Genomic DNA, 14754 nt, shown 5'->3' on the forward strand with positions numbered 1-14754 from the left:
AAAACTGAATTCTTTCTTTTCTCTAAAGCTTACTTTCCAGTATTTCTGTCATCTGAGTAAATGATAATCCCATGTTTCCAATGTTTAAATAAAAGCCTTGGAGATATCATTGATTCTTTTCTCTATTATCTTAAAATCACCTTGTTAATAAATTCAGAAAATAGATGCATAAGAGAATCACATCTGGATCGTATGGGAGCTCGATTTCCAGTTTTTGGAGGAATCTCCATATCGCTTTCCATAAAGGTTGAACTAGACGGCATTCCCACCAGCAGTGGATACGATCCAGCTATACCACTTCTAGGAATATACCCTAGGAACACAAAAATACAATACAAAAACCCCTTCCTTACACCTATATTCATTGCAGCACTATTTACCGTAGCAAGACTCTGGAAACAACCAAGATGCCCTTCAACAGACGAATGGCTAAAGAAACTGTGGTACATATACACAATGGAATATTATGCAGCTGTCAGGAGAGATGAAGTCATGAAATTTTCCTATACATGGATGTACACGGAATCTATTATGCTGAGTGAAATAGTCAGAGAGAGAGAGAAAAACGCAGAATGGTCTCACTCATCTATGGGTTTTAAGAAAAATGAAAGACATTCTTGCAATAATAATTTTCAGACACAAAAGAGAAAAGAGCTGGAAGTTCCAGCTCACCTCAGGAAGTCACCACAAAGAGTGATGAGTTAGTTAGAGAAATAACTACATTTTGAACTGTCCTAATAATGAGAATGTATGAGGGAAATGGAGAGCCTGTTTAGAGTACAGGCAGGGTTCTGGTGGGGAGGAGGGAGACTTGGGACATTGGTGATGGGAATGTTGCACTGGTGATGGGTGGTGTTCTTTACATGGCTGAAACCCAAGCACAATCATGTATGTAATCAAGGTGTTTAAATAAAAAAAAAGAGAGAATCACATCTAAACACCAATTTGAGTACCACCCTGGTCCAAGGCATCCCTATAACACGCCCAAGTTGATACAATAACCTTTTATTTTTATTTTTATTTTTTTTTTTATTTTTAGGGGAGAGCACGCACGCAGTCCCCCACTACCATAAATTATGCAGTTGAGTTTCCCACATGTGGGGAAATCGCAGGGGTCAGCACGCCTGGAGTGCAATGAGCGAGCCTCACCCTGGGGAAACCACCTTCGTGATCATGGAATCGCCCCTGCCAGGTAAGTATGATACAATAACCTTTTAACTATAGTTCCTATGACTATGCTTGAACCCTACAGCCTGTGTTCCACATAACAATTAGAATAGTTATTTCCCTTAGTACTTATAACCTCACTTCTTGAGTTTACAAAGATATTGGAAAAATTTCTGCCTCGGGAGTTTTGCCCATTTGTTAGTTTGGAATGCTCTTCCTCTAAACACCCACTTAACTGAATGTGGCACCCTCAGTACCTTGTATATATCAGGCCTTTGTACAAAGAATCTTCTCAGTGAGGTTTTTTAAATAACCATTTACCCTTGCTCTAGCTTTCCCTCTCTCCCATTTTTTAAATATAATTTTTATTTTAATTATAGAGGCTTTCATAACTTTCACAGTAATATTTTAGGTACATATTAACATTCAATCAGGGGAATTCCCATTTTACTTTTGTTTTCACATCATTTTTTAACAAACCAAATTTTTAGTGATAAACCAGATTTTTTTTGCAAAAACCGGCTCCCTGTGTGTGACACCAGGCGGGGAAAATCCGCGAAAGTACACCGGCCCAGTGGGGCCCAACTGTGAAAAACTGTGAGTGTGACCTGTCTATGTCTGTCTACTGTCCTCTTGCGTGAAACTCTTGCGAGTGGGGCAAAAAGAGGCTCCAGAAACCTCGCTCGCCCACACGCCATTTTCAGGGAGGGACTACAGAGCATGAAAACCGGCAAGGCTTTGCAAAAGCCGGCTCCCTGTGTGTGACACCAGGCGGGGGAAATCCGCGAAGTACAACGGCCCAGTGGGGCCCAACTGTGAAAAACTGTGAGTGTGACCTGTCTATGTCTGTCTTCTGTCCTCTTGCGTGAAACTCTAACCAGTGGGGCAAAAAGAGGCTCCAGCGGAGCACGGCCGCTCTGCTTCGCTACGGGGCCATGCACTCTTTCTAAGGAAAGAACACCATTGCAACAAGAAGGAAAAATCACACTAAGAACAGCGCTATATCACAGAAGCAAACATTTCTCTCCGGACTGTCCTCTCTGTTGTATGCTCGGGCCTAAGATTTGACCCAGTGTGAGGCTTCATCCACGGAGGACTCCCCTCCCTTAGAGGCAAGTCAGCCCATCCAGAAAGGGAGGAGCCAGAGGAGTGTGCTGCCTGCATCATATAGACAATGAATACCACCACAACACGTAGAAAAACCCACAATACAAGTGTGACAATGGGGAAACAATGCAGGACAGAATCAGACATAGAGAATGAAGATGACAATTCTGAGGACCAGATAATGACCAACCAACTAATCAACCTCTCAGATAAGGACTTTAGACTAGCAATATGGAAGATGCTCAAAGATCTCCAAGAAACCATGGATCGAGTTGAACAGAACACTAATAAGAACGAAGAAAATATGAAGACAGAAATCACAAAACTCTAAACTGAAATAACATGTCAACTAACAGGACTGAAAAAGTCAGTAAACGAAGTGAATGACAAAATGGATAAGCTCTGGGACAGGGTATCAGAAGCTGAGAATAGACTTGGTGCTGTGGAAGAGGAGATACATAACAATTCCATACAGACGGAGAGATTGGACAAAAAACTTAAAGCAAATGAGCAGACAATGGAAAAATTAGTCAAAGAATGGGAACAGATGAAAATAGAAGTCTATGATAAGCTCAACAGAAACAACTTAAGAATCATTGGAGTCCCAGAGACCCAGAAAGAAAATTTCCAGGAAGAATCAACGGTCAAGAACATCATTAAAGAGAAACTTCCAGAGCTAAAGAATATATGTGATCAAATCCTGCATGCTCGAAGAGTACCAACCAAAAGAGACCCCAGAAAAACCACCCCAAGACACATCCTAGTCACAATGACAAATCCCACAGATAGAGACAGAATTCTGAAAACAGTGAGATCAAAAGGGGAAATCACGTTCAAGCAAGCTTTCCTGAGATTTACAGCAGACCTGTCACCAGAAACACTCAATGCCAGAAAGCAGTGGTGGGATATTGTGACAAGACTGAATGAAATGAATGCTTCACCCAGAAAACTATACCCAGCAAAACTCACTTTCCGGTTTGACGGAAGAGTACATGGTTTCACAGACAAAAAACAGCTCAGAAACTTCACAGACACAAAACCAGTCTTAAGAGAAAAACTGAAAGACCTAATCTAAGACAAGACTAACCAAAAGACACACCAAATTTTGAAATAAAGATGGCGTTAAATCCCAGACAATTCTTTCTCTCAACGTCAATGGACTAAATGCACCAGTTAAGAGACACAGAGTGGCTAAATGGATCAAAAAACTCAATCCAACCTTCTGCTGCCTACAAGAAACGCACCTGAATAGTCAGAACAAACATAGACTCAAAATAAAAGGCTGGAGAAAAATTATCCAAGCAAACAACACCCATAAAAAAGCTGGAGTGGCCATACTAATATCAGATAATGCAAACTTTATACTCAGGAAGGTTGTAAGGGACAAAGACGGACATTTTATATTAATCAAGGGGTACGTAGAGCAGGAAGAATTCACTCTCCTAAACATATATGCACCGAATGAGGGGCCAGCAAAATATTTAATACAACTGTTGACAAATCTGAAAAATAATATCAACAACAACACAATAATTCTGGGGGACCTTAACATGGCTTTGTCAACACTGGATAGGTCAACCAGACTGAAACCCAACAAGAATATACTAGACCTGAGGAGAGAAATGGAAGAAAGAGGCCTAGTGGATATATATAGGACACTCCATCCCCAGAAACCTGGATACACATTCTTCTCCAATGTACATGGGACATTCTCAAGGATAGACTACATGCTGGCACATAAAACATACCTCTATAAGATCAAGAGGATAGAAATTTTGCAGGCTACCTTCGCTGACCACAAGCCTCTGAAATTATTTGTGAACTCCAAAGGGACTCAGAAGAAACACTTTAACACCTGGAAGTTAAACAGCCTCATACTCAATAACCAGTGGGTCCGAGATGAAAGCAAGGAGGAAATCAAAAGATTCCTGGAAACAAATGACAATAAAGACACAAACTATCAGAACTTATGGGACACAGGAAAAGCAGTACTGAGAGGAAAATTTATAGCTTTGCAAGCACACATCAGGAAGGAAGCAGGAGCTTACCTGAGTAGCTTAATGACACAGCTAATAGAACTAGAAAATGCTCAACAAAAGGACCCAAGAATAGGAAGACAGAAGGAAATAACAAAGCTGAGAGCAGAAATCAACGAAGTGGAAACTCAAAAAACAATCCGAAAGATCAACGAAAGCAGAAGTTGGTTCTTTGAAAAAATAAACAAGATTGATAGACCACTGGCAAACCTAACAAAGAAAGACAGAGAGAGAAACTTGATAACTCGTATTAGGAATAAAAAAGGAGAGATCACTACTGATATGACAGAGATTCAAAGGGTAATCAGAAACTACTTTGAATAACTCTACGCCACTAAAAATGAGAACCTGGAAGAAATGGATAAATTCTTGGACTCTTATAATCTTTCATGGTTGAAGGAAGAGGATGTAGCATATCTAAACACCCCCATCACCATTGATGAAATTAAAACAGTAACCAAATGTCTGCCGAAAAACAAAAGCCCAGGTCCAGATGGATTCACTAATAAATTCTATCAAACTTTCCAAGAGGAACTACTGCCAATCTTGGCAAGACTCTTTCATGAAATTGAACAAACAGAAACACTTCCAAATAGCTTTTATGAAGCCAACATCACCTTGATATCTAAACCAGACAGAGATGCTACCAAAAAAGAAAATTACAGACCAATATTACTGATGAATGCAGATGCAAAGATCCTCAACAAAATCCTGGCAAATAGGATTCAATGCCTCGTTAAAAAGATCATCCACTATGATCAAGTAGGTTTCATCCCAGGAATGCAAGGATGGTTTAACATCCGTAAATCTATCAACATAATACACAACATCAATAACAAGAAAAATAAAAACCACATGATCATATCAATAGATGCAGAGAAAGCATTTGATAAGGTCCAACACCCATTCTTATCAAAACTCTCAGCAAGATGGGAATGGAGGGAACCTTTCTCAGTATAGTGAAGGCCATCTACCACAAGCCAGTGGCAAATATTATCCTCAATGGATAAAAACTAAAAGCCTTCCCTCTAAATTCTGGCACAAGAAAAGGCTGTCCTCTCTCACCACTCCTATTCAACATAGCACTGGAAGTACTTGCTATAGCGATTAGGCAAGAAAAGGATATCAAGGGAATCCAGATAGGAAAGGAAGAAGTCAAGTGCTCACTGTTTGCAGATGACATGATACTCTACTTATAAAACCCTAAAGACTCTATCAAAAAGCTTCTAGAAACAATAGACTCATATAGCAAGGTGGCAGGCTACAAAATTAACACACAAAAATCAATGGTCTTTCTCTACACCAATAGTAATAAGGATGAAATGGACATTAAGAAAACAACCCCATTCACAATAGTGCCACACAAACTCAAATATCTTGGAATCAACTTGACTAAATATGTGAAGGACCTATACAAGGAAAACTATAAAACTCTGCTCCAAGAAATAAGAGAGGACACACGGAAATAGAAATGCATACCCTGCTCATGGATTGGCAGGATTAACATCATCAAAATGGCAATACTCCCCAAGGCATTATACAGATTTAATGCCATCCCTCTAAAGATACCCATGACATTCTTCAAAGAAGTGGATCAGACACTTTTGAAATTCATTTGGAACAATAAACACCCTCGAATAGCTAAAGCAATCATTGGGAAAAAGAATATGGGAGAAATTACTTTCCCCAAATTTAAACTGTACTACAAAGCAATAGTTATCAAAACAGCATGGTATTGGAATAAGGACAGGTCCTCAGATCAGTGGAATAGGCTTGAATACTCAGAAAATGCTCCCCAGACATACAACCACCTAATTTTTGATAAAAGGAGCAGGGAATCCTAAATGGAGCAGGGAAAGCCTCTTCAACAAGTGGTGTTGGCAAAATTGGATAGCCACTTGCAAAAAATTGAACTTAGACCCCCAGCTAACATCATGTACGAAGGTAAAGTCCAAATGGATTAAAGACCTCGATATCAGCCCCAAAACCATAAGATATAAAAAGAACAGCACATAGGCAAAACACTCCAGGACATTACAGGCATCTTCAAGGAGGAAACTCCCCTCTCCAAGCAAGTGAAAGCAGAGATTAACAGATGGGAATATATTAAGCTGAGAAGCTTCTGCACCTCAAAGGAGATAGTGCCCAGGATACAAGAGCCACCCACTGAGTGGGAGAAACTATTCCCCCAATACCCATTAGATAAGGGGCTAATCTCCAAAATATACAAGGCATGACAGAACTTTACAAGAAAAAAACATCTAACCCGATCAAAAAATGGGGAGAAGAAATGAACAGACACTTTGACAAGGAAGAAATACACATGGCCAAAAGACACATGAAAAAATGTTCCACATCCACTAATCATCCAGGGAGATGCAAATCAAAACCAAAGATGAGATACCCACCTCACACCCCAGAGAATGGCACACATCACAAAGAATGAGAATAAACAGTGTTGGCGGGGGATGTGGAGAAGAAAGGAACTCTTATCCACTGCTGGTGGGAATGCCATCTAGTTCAACCTTTATGGAAAGCGATATGGAGATTCCTCCAAAAACTGGAAATCAAGCTCCCATCTACGATCCAGCTATACCACTCCTAGGAATATACCATAGGAAACTCAAAAATACAATACAAAAACCCCTTCCTTACACCTATATTCATTGCCAGCACTATTTACCATAGCCAGACTCTGGAAACAACCAAGATGCCCTTCAACAGTATGAATGGCTAAAGAACTGTGGTACATATACACAATTGAATATTATGCAGCTGTCAGAAGAGATGAAGTCATGAAATTTTCCTATACATGGATGTACACGGAATCTATTATGCTGAGTGAAATAAGTCAGAGAGAGAGAGAAAAACGCAGAATGGTCTCACTCATCTATGGGTTTTAAGAAAAATGAAAGACACCCTTGTAATAATAATTTTCAGACACAAAAGAGAAAAGAGCTGGAAGTTCCAGCTCACCTCAGGAAGCTCACCACAAAGAGTGATGAGTTTAGTTAGGGAAATAACTACATTTTGAACTGTCCTAATAACGAGAATGTATGAGGAAAATGGAGAGCCTGTCTAGAGTACAGGCGGGGGTTGGGTGGGGAGAAGGGAGACTTGGGACATTGGTGATGGGAATGTTGCACTGGTGATGGGTGGTGTTCTTTACATGACTGAAACCCAAACACAATCATGTATGTAATTAAGGTGTTTAAATAAATTTAAAAAAATAAAAACATAAACTGATTATTGCCTTTTTAAGGGTCTCACAGAGGCTGAAAGTTTTATATTTTATTAACTACCTTTTCAGTACCTAAAAAGTGGTGGGCTCTCAGTAAACAGAATGAGAAGAACGAGACACTGCTGATGTGGAAGTAAGAGAATATTTTTTCAGAATATTTGTGGTTTGGTGGGCTTCCTCTAGCAGTGCTCAGCATTCACTTCTGACAGTATTCAGGGTACCATATTTGGTGTAGGGATCAAGTGTAGTAGAATTCAAGCAAGGAAATTGTTTACCTGCTGTTCTATGTCTCTGGCCTGATGATATTTTTATATTGGAAGCTGTGTATCTCTTAGTAGTAGTAGCTTTTAGTATCTCTCTAGTAGTAGCTACACTACTACAACCTAAGCCACAGTATGCACATAGGCTGTACAGAAAATAGGACATCTTATATCTTGAGAGAGAAAATTAAATATAATGATACTTGGGTTCCAATTAAAATTTCCTGATTGTTTACCTTATAGAAATTATTACAACGATGTTGATCACAACTAGGACTACTTCACAACTAGTTTACTGGTATGTGGCACTTTTAGTGTTACAATTCTGTTTTTGTTTTGGGGTCACACACTGCGGTGCTTGAGAATTACTCCAGGCTCTGCACTCAGAAATCCCTCCCCGGGGCCAGAGTGGTGGCGCAAGTGGTAAGGCAAACCCCTTGCACACACTAACTTAGGACAGAGTGAGGTTAGATACCCCGTCGTCCCACATGGTCCCCCAAACCAGGAGCAATTTTTGAGCGTATAGCCTCAGAAATAGTCACACCCTGAGCATCACCGTGTATGACTCAAAAACAAAACCAAAAACAAACAAAAGAAATTCCTCCTGGGAGGCTTAGGGGACCATACTGGATGCCAAGAATCGAATATAGGTCTTTCCCAGGTGGGCTGCATGCAAGGCAAATGCCTAACCACTGTGCGATCTCTCCAGCCCTTCAGTGTTACAATTTTTTGTTTGGTTTTTGTTTTTTCAGCCACACCCTGTGACGCTTGGGTGTTACTCCTGGCTATGCGGTCAGAAATCGCTCCTGGCTTGGGGACCATATGGGACGCCTAGAATTGAACTGAGGTCTGTTCTGTGTCACCCACGTGCAAGGCAGATGCCCTACTACTGCACTATCACTCTGGCCCCTAAGAGTTACACTTATTATCCAGAAACTAGAAAGATAGCACAAGTGTTAAGATTCCTAGAAGACCAAACTTAACTCTACTTATATTCTACCTTCACTCACTAGATTGATGGTTTGGTTATTACATAATTCTGTATTTAAACTGATTTCCTTTCAGAATTGTGAAGACATTCTTTCATTGCTTTAAACATAGCTTTATAAAATTATCTGGAGGAGTTGGGAGGGGAATAAAAAATTATCTGGACCACTCAGCACATCAGTTCAGGGTGGTCCAGATAATCATCGACAAGAAGCAGTACCTCTTCCTTAGGTGCTTGCACTGAACTGCTGGTCCAGTGACTGAGAATTGCTGAAAATGTCTCTCAGTTCACTTAACTCCCAGTACTGCATGGAAGCTCCCCCCTGACAGTCCAAGAAAACTGAGGTAGTGGGGTCATCTTCGTGTGTGTGTGTGTGTGTGTGTGTGTGATTTTTTTCTTTATTTAAGCACCATGATTACATACATGATAGTAGTTGGATTCCAGTTATTAAAAAGGGGTCATCTTCTATATGCAGAAAATACTACCTGCATAATTAGAGCTCCTCCACTACAATCAAATTTATAAAAAATAGTATCAAGATTTCCAGACTTCAGAGTAATCTTCAGTTTGAAAGGCTGAGATTAAATTAGAAGTAATTTGGAGAAAAATATATATTGCATTGTGTAGGAAAAATTACTGGTATTCATAGAGATTAATGAATATTATAATCAAGAAAGGTATGATATCAGAACTTAAGAAAAGAAAATTAGAAAATTAATACAGATGCTTTAAGAGTAGATTTTTCTAGTAAGACAGAAGAGAGATCATAGAGGAGAGGAATCATTATCTAAATAATTCAAGGACAATCTATTGAGCAGAAAGACTTGACTTCTTCATTTTTATAAGGACATTCTCTTTGACTAGCATATTGGGGGAAATCAAATCCAACATATAAAGGCAACACAATTTGAAATTTCAGATTAGTTAAAGAGAAGATCGTACAAGAGAGGAAAAATGGGTCACTTGCATACATAAAAAGGAGCAATATGAAAAACCAAGGACTTCTGAATATTAGCACAGAATGTTTAAAGCAATGAAAGAATGTCTTCACAATTCTGAAAGGAAACCAGTTTAAATACAGAATTACATAATAAGCTAAGCCATCAATCTAGTGAGTGAAAGTAGAATAAAAACACCCTGTACCCATTTTTATCTATCTTGTACTTTTCTTATTTATAAAAAAAGCTACTGAAGGACATTCTTCATTAAAGCAAGATAATAGACCATGAGAAAAGGGAAGTCTGCATGAAGTAAAGACAAAAAATGAATCAGAAGAAAAATCCCCAGAACAATGTTTTTGTCTGTTTTGGTGCCACACCAAGCAATACTCAGGGATCACTCCTAACTCTGCACTCATTTGTTATTCCTGGGGGTGCTCAGGAAATCAGAGAGGATGCTGGGATGGAACTCAGGTGGGCTAGTGCAAGACAAATGTCCTACCATCTGTACTATCTCTCTGTCTCCCTTCTCTTTCTTCTCTCACTTCTTTCACTCTCCCCTCTTTCACTCTCTCTTCTTTCATCTCACCAGACAATTTTGAAGGGATATTTAGAGATATGAATTGTAAATACAATGTAGAGGACAACTAGCCCAGAAGCCTACCAGTGCTAAGAATAGAGAAGACATTCTTTAAGAAAAAATGAGTAGTTAACAAGTAGTTTATTTTCTTAAAGAATGTTTAAATAACAGGTAGGGCACTTAGGGTTGAAATCTCTGAAAACCACAAGGAAACAAAGCAAAGATAACATAGAAAACATGGACTGAGGGGTTGGAGCGATTGTACAGCTATAGAGTGTTTTCCTTGCACATGGCTGACCCAGGACAGACATCGGATCAATTCCCTGGTGTCCCATATGGTCCCCCGAACCAGGAGCGATTTTTGAGCACAGAGCCAGGAGTAACACCTGAACATCACTGGATGTGGCACAAAAACAAACAAACAAACAAAAAAACATGATCTGAAACAATAGAGAAATGCTCATAGTTTAAGGCTCAGTTGTAAATAGCATATAGAAAATATCATATGACAGTGAATATCAAACCAAAAATATAAAAACTTCACAGAAAATATAAAGGTTGGAATAACATACCTATGGGCATGAATAACTGAAGGAAAAGAGGAACTCCCCATTCCCCATTTTCTATATTGGGAAATCAGTAGATAGTGCATAACCCTGATAAAAAGAAGTCAATCAAGTATGTTACTTGGAGAATCAGAGAACAAAAGAGAAAAACTTAAAAATTTGAAAGATATTATATATAGAGAGCTGGACAGTCATAGTGAAAGTGAGGGAGAAAGTGGACAATGCTGTTTTAAAATCACATAAAACTTTTTATTTCCTTAATTTTCTTAAATTTTTGTTTTTAGGCCCACCCAACTCTGCTCAGGAGTTACTCCTGGCTGTACACTCAGGAATTACTCCTGGTAGTACTCAGGGGATGACATGGGCACCAGGGGGTTGGGGGTTGAATCTGAGTCAGCCCTGTATAAGGCAAATACCCTACCTGCAGTACAATTTCTCTAGTCCTCCATAACTTTTGAATTTTAAGAAAATACTTTGAGTATCATTGCATCAGAGGAAAGGAGTAAAATATAAAAGTTTTAATGTGGGCCTGGAGAGATAGCACAGCGGCGTTTGCCTTGCAATCAGCCAATCCAGGACCTAAGGTGGTTGGTTCAAATCCCAGTGTCCCATATGGTCCCCCGTGCCTGCCAGGAGCTATTTCTGAGCAGACAACCAGGAATAACCCCTGAGCACCGCTGGGTGTGACCCAAAAACCAAAAAAAAAAAAAAAGTTTTAATGCATCTTACCATGTAAACACATCATATAACAATAGCTCCTATTCACCAACATTTCATAAAGGTTAGCCTTTGTGATCTTATCAATCTGTGTTCCCAGCTTTTATAGTTATTTTAATGGGATAATATATGTGTTTATTTTTGCTCCTGCTTTCACTTACTAATATATTTGTAATATTCATATATGTTGTTATGTGTAACACAATTTATAATATCACTGGGTAAGAGTCTATTTAAAGAAATGATAAAAAGCACCCCTGTTATGAATGGTCTTCTGTGTCATCTCCAGTTTTAGAATTATTTCATTCTTTTCTTTGCTGGTGATCACAGTTAAGTTGTCAGAACCTGGTAGAAAGCTCAAGGCCTCATACTTGCCTCAAATGATGTAAGCCTTCAATATGTCTTTCTAGGTCTTTGAGCCTTCTTGTACATTTATATATGCATGCTTAAAATGAGGATGTTTAATCCTAGTGTAACAGGAAGATATAACAAGAAGATTTAGTATGAGAAAATCGTATAAATGACTACAACTGCATAAATCCATTTAACCACCACAAAAACTTTTAGATTCTGCCATCTGCAAGACAATAGGTGCTTAGGTATCAGTGGTGACAACCATTGAGGCTACTGCCTTCTGGGGCTTAAAGTAAGAGGGAGCAAAGGGATGAGAAACAGAAAACATTATTAAATGTCTTATGAGTATATAAAAGCAAAACTATAGTGATCAACCCTAATTGCGGTAGTTCTTCTGAGACTTGAAAGAAAACATTAACTGGGAGTAGGGAATAAAGTGGGCATAGGAGAAAATGGGAGGGAAAGTCTTCAAAGGAGGAAAGGACAAACACTCTAAAAGGAAAATTTGAGTCAAGTCAGAATGGTTGGCACACAGGGAAGGAGGAGGAGTCCTTGGCTGTTCTGAAAGCCATAAGAAGGCCAAGCCAGCTAAGAACTGAAAGGACTCCACTGGGTTAAGACACAGGGGATCATTGGCAACATTAGCTGAAGCATTTCAGGAGCCTGCTGGTAACAGACCAATCCAGGGATAAGTAAACAGTGAGAAAAGGAAAATAAAATAACTGGACAAAGATATGTAAAAATTTAAAGTTGTGAAAAAATTTAAAAGTTGTGTATTAAATTTTGATAAGAGTATATGCTTTTATTCCTCATCCTTCAGATCTAAAGAAAAATTGAACTAGTTCTCACATTTAAAGATTTGCATGAAGGTCAGAAGTTCTGTTGATTTTAAAGAGAGTATGTATGCACAGTTTTATTCTTAGTCCTTCTGGATTATGTTATCCTCTACATTGGAAAGATAAAATACTTTGATTATATCAGGAATAATGTTTTCACAGTATGGCAAAAACATTTTGAGATGTAGGAATAACAAAAAATGTGGAAACTTGGGAGTCCTCATTTTCATTAAGACTAAACACACACACACACACACACACACACACACAAACTTTATTAACATGAAACACATGGTGGTGTGAGGTCAGTCAATCTGATTATTTTAGTTTGGCCCTGAATCAGGCAGAGTTTCACAGCCTCAAGTACATTCATGATACAGGATGGAGCCAAAATATATTCTGCCACAAACAGAGGTTTAAATTTATGAAAATAAATTCTTTCTTTAGGGAATGCATAGCTTTGCCAGTAATATTCTACATATTTATTTATGCTAAAGGCTCATTAAAAAGATGAAAGGCTTTATTTTTTTTGAAAGGCATAAGGCATAAGAATCTAGGTAATAGTCAATATTTGAGACAAGATTGTTTTCTTCCTCATGAATTCTTAAGCCACTATCACACTATTTCTCTGAAAACTTTTAATAATGTATTGTTACCTATGTCCTTTCTTTTGTAATTTAGTAATTCATCTCTAATTTTCTTATTCATCAAACTTTCACTTAAAATAAGCTTAATGAATATTATTCAATTTATATATAAACAAGTTTATTCAGCATTGCAGTGACAAGAATAAAAACTATCTTTTTATAATTGTTTGTTTTTTTTCTTTAAACTTAACTTAGTTTTCAATTCTCTTTTAGCTACTAAGGTAATTAATCTGACAGGATCTATATATTGCATCAAACTTTGATTTAAGTAAATAGTTTGTCGACCAGAATGTTGGTCCAAAATTTGAACCAACTTTTCCTAGTCATACCTTTCCTTAGCTAGTTTTATCAACAGCCATGATGTCTTAAAATTAACATTATAATTATAATAACATAACCCATTGAGTTAATTTGCTCCTGCACCCTCTATTTCAAAGAAATAGTTATTCATTATCCTTAATTTGCAAAACACACTTTATTTTTTAATTTCATATTTAACATAATGAGATACAAAATTAATTTATTCAGAATCTTACAGAAACAGAATTGCTGAGACAGGACTAGCACACAATTATCAAGTCCCAGTGCTGACTTTGTGTACAGTCAATCCTCTTGTAGCCAAAATAATCCCTTCATCTATCATTCCATCTGCCCATTCATAACCCATCCCTCCACCTATTTATTCACAACATAATGTTATTATGCTAGGTACTAAGCTAAACTCAATAGAGAAACTAATTGTTACAGCTCTAAAGAATTCACATTAGTTGATGAATACACATAATAGGCAATTCATAAAAAGTGACAAATAAGTAGGGCCTATTATATGAAGAAAAGAAAGTAAAGGAGAGACAGCAAAAAGAAAGAAAAAGGAAGGAAGGAAGAAAAATGAAAGAGAGAAAAGAAAGATAAAAGAAGAAAGAAGAAAAAGAGAAAGAAAGAAAGAAAGAAAGAAAGAAAGAAAGAAAGAAAGAAAGAGAAAGAAAGAAAGAAAGAAAGAAGAAAGAAAGAGAAAGAAAGAAAGAAAGAAAGAAAGAAAGAAAGAAAGAAAGAAAGAAAGAGAAAAAAGAAAGAAAGAGAAAGAAAGAAAGAAGAAAGAAAGAAGAAAGAAAGAAAGAAAGAAAGAAGAAAGAAAGAAAGAAAGAAAGAAAGAAAGAAAGAAAGAAAGAGAAGAAAAAGATAGAAAGAAAGAAAGAGAAGAAAGAAAGAAAGATGAAAGAAAGAAAGAAAGAAGAAAGAAAGAAAGAAAGAAGAAAGAAAGAAAGAAAGAAGAAAGAAAGAGAAAGAAAGAAAGAAAGAAAGAAAGAAAGAAAGAAA

At 37.8% G+C, this 14754-nt stretch overlaps 1 non-coding gene across 1 annotated transcript; it reads right to left on the reverse strand.

Annotated features, from left to right (window-relative positions):
- Positions 1–1036: 1036 nt before the first annotated feature.
- LOC126016485 (U1 spliceosomal RNA) lies at positions 1037–1200 on the reverse strand. The gene has a single exon (XR_007498282.1). It is a non-coding gene; the product is annotated as a U1 spliceosomal RNA (small nuclear RNA).
- Positions 1201–14754: the final 13554 nt, after the last annotated feature.

This window comes from Suncus etruscus, chromosome 8 (genome assembly GCF_024139225.1).
Source record: "Suncus etruscus isolate mSunEtr1 chromosome 8, mSunEtr1.pri.cur, whole genome shotgun sequence".
In the NCBI taxonomy this organism is placed as follows: domain Eukaryota; kingdom Metazoa; phylum Chordata; class Mammalia; order Eulipotyphla; family Soricidae; genus Suncus; species Suncus etruscus.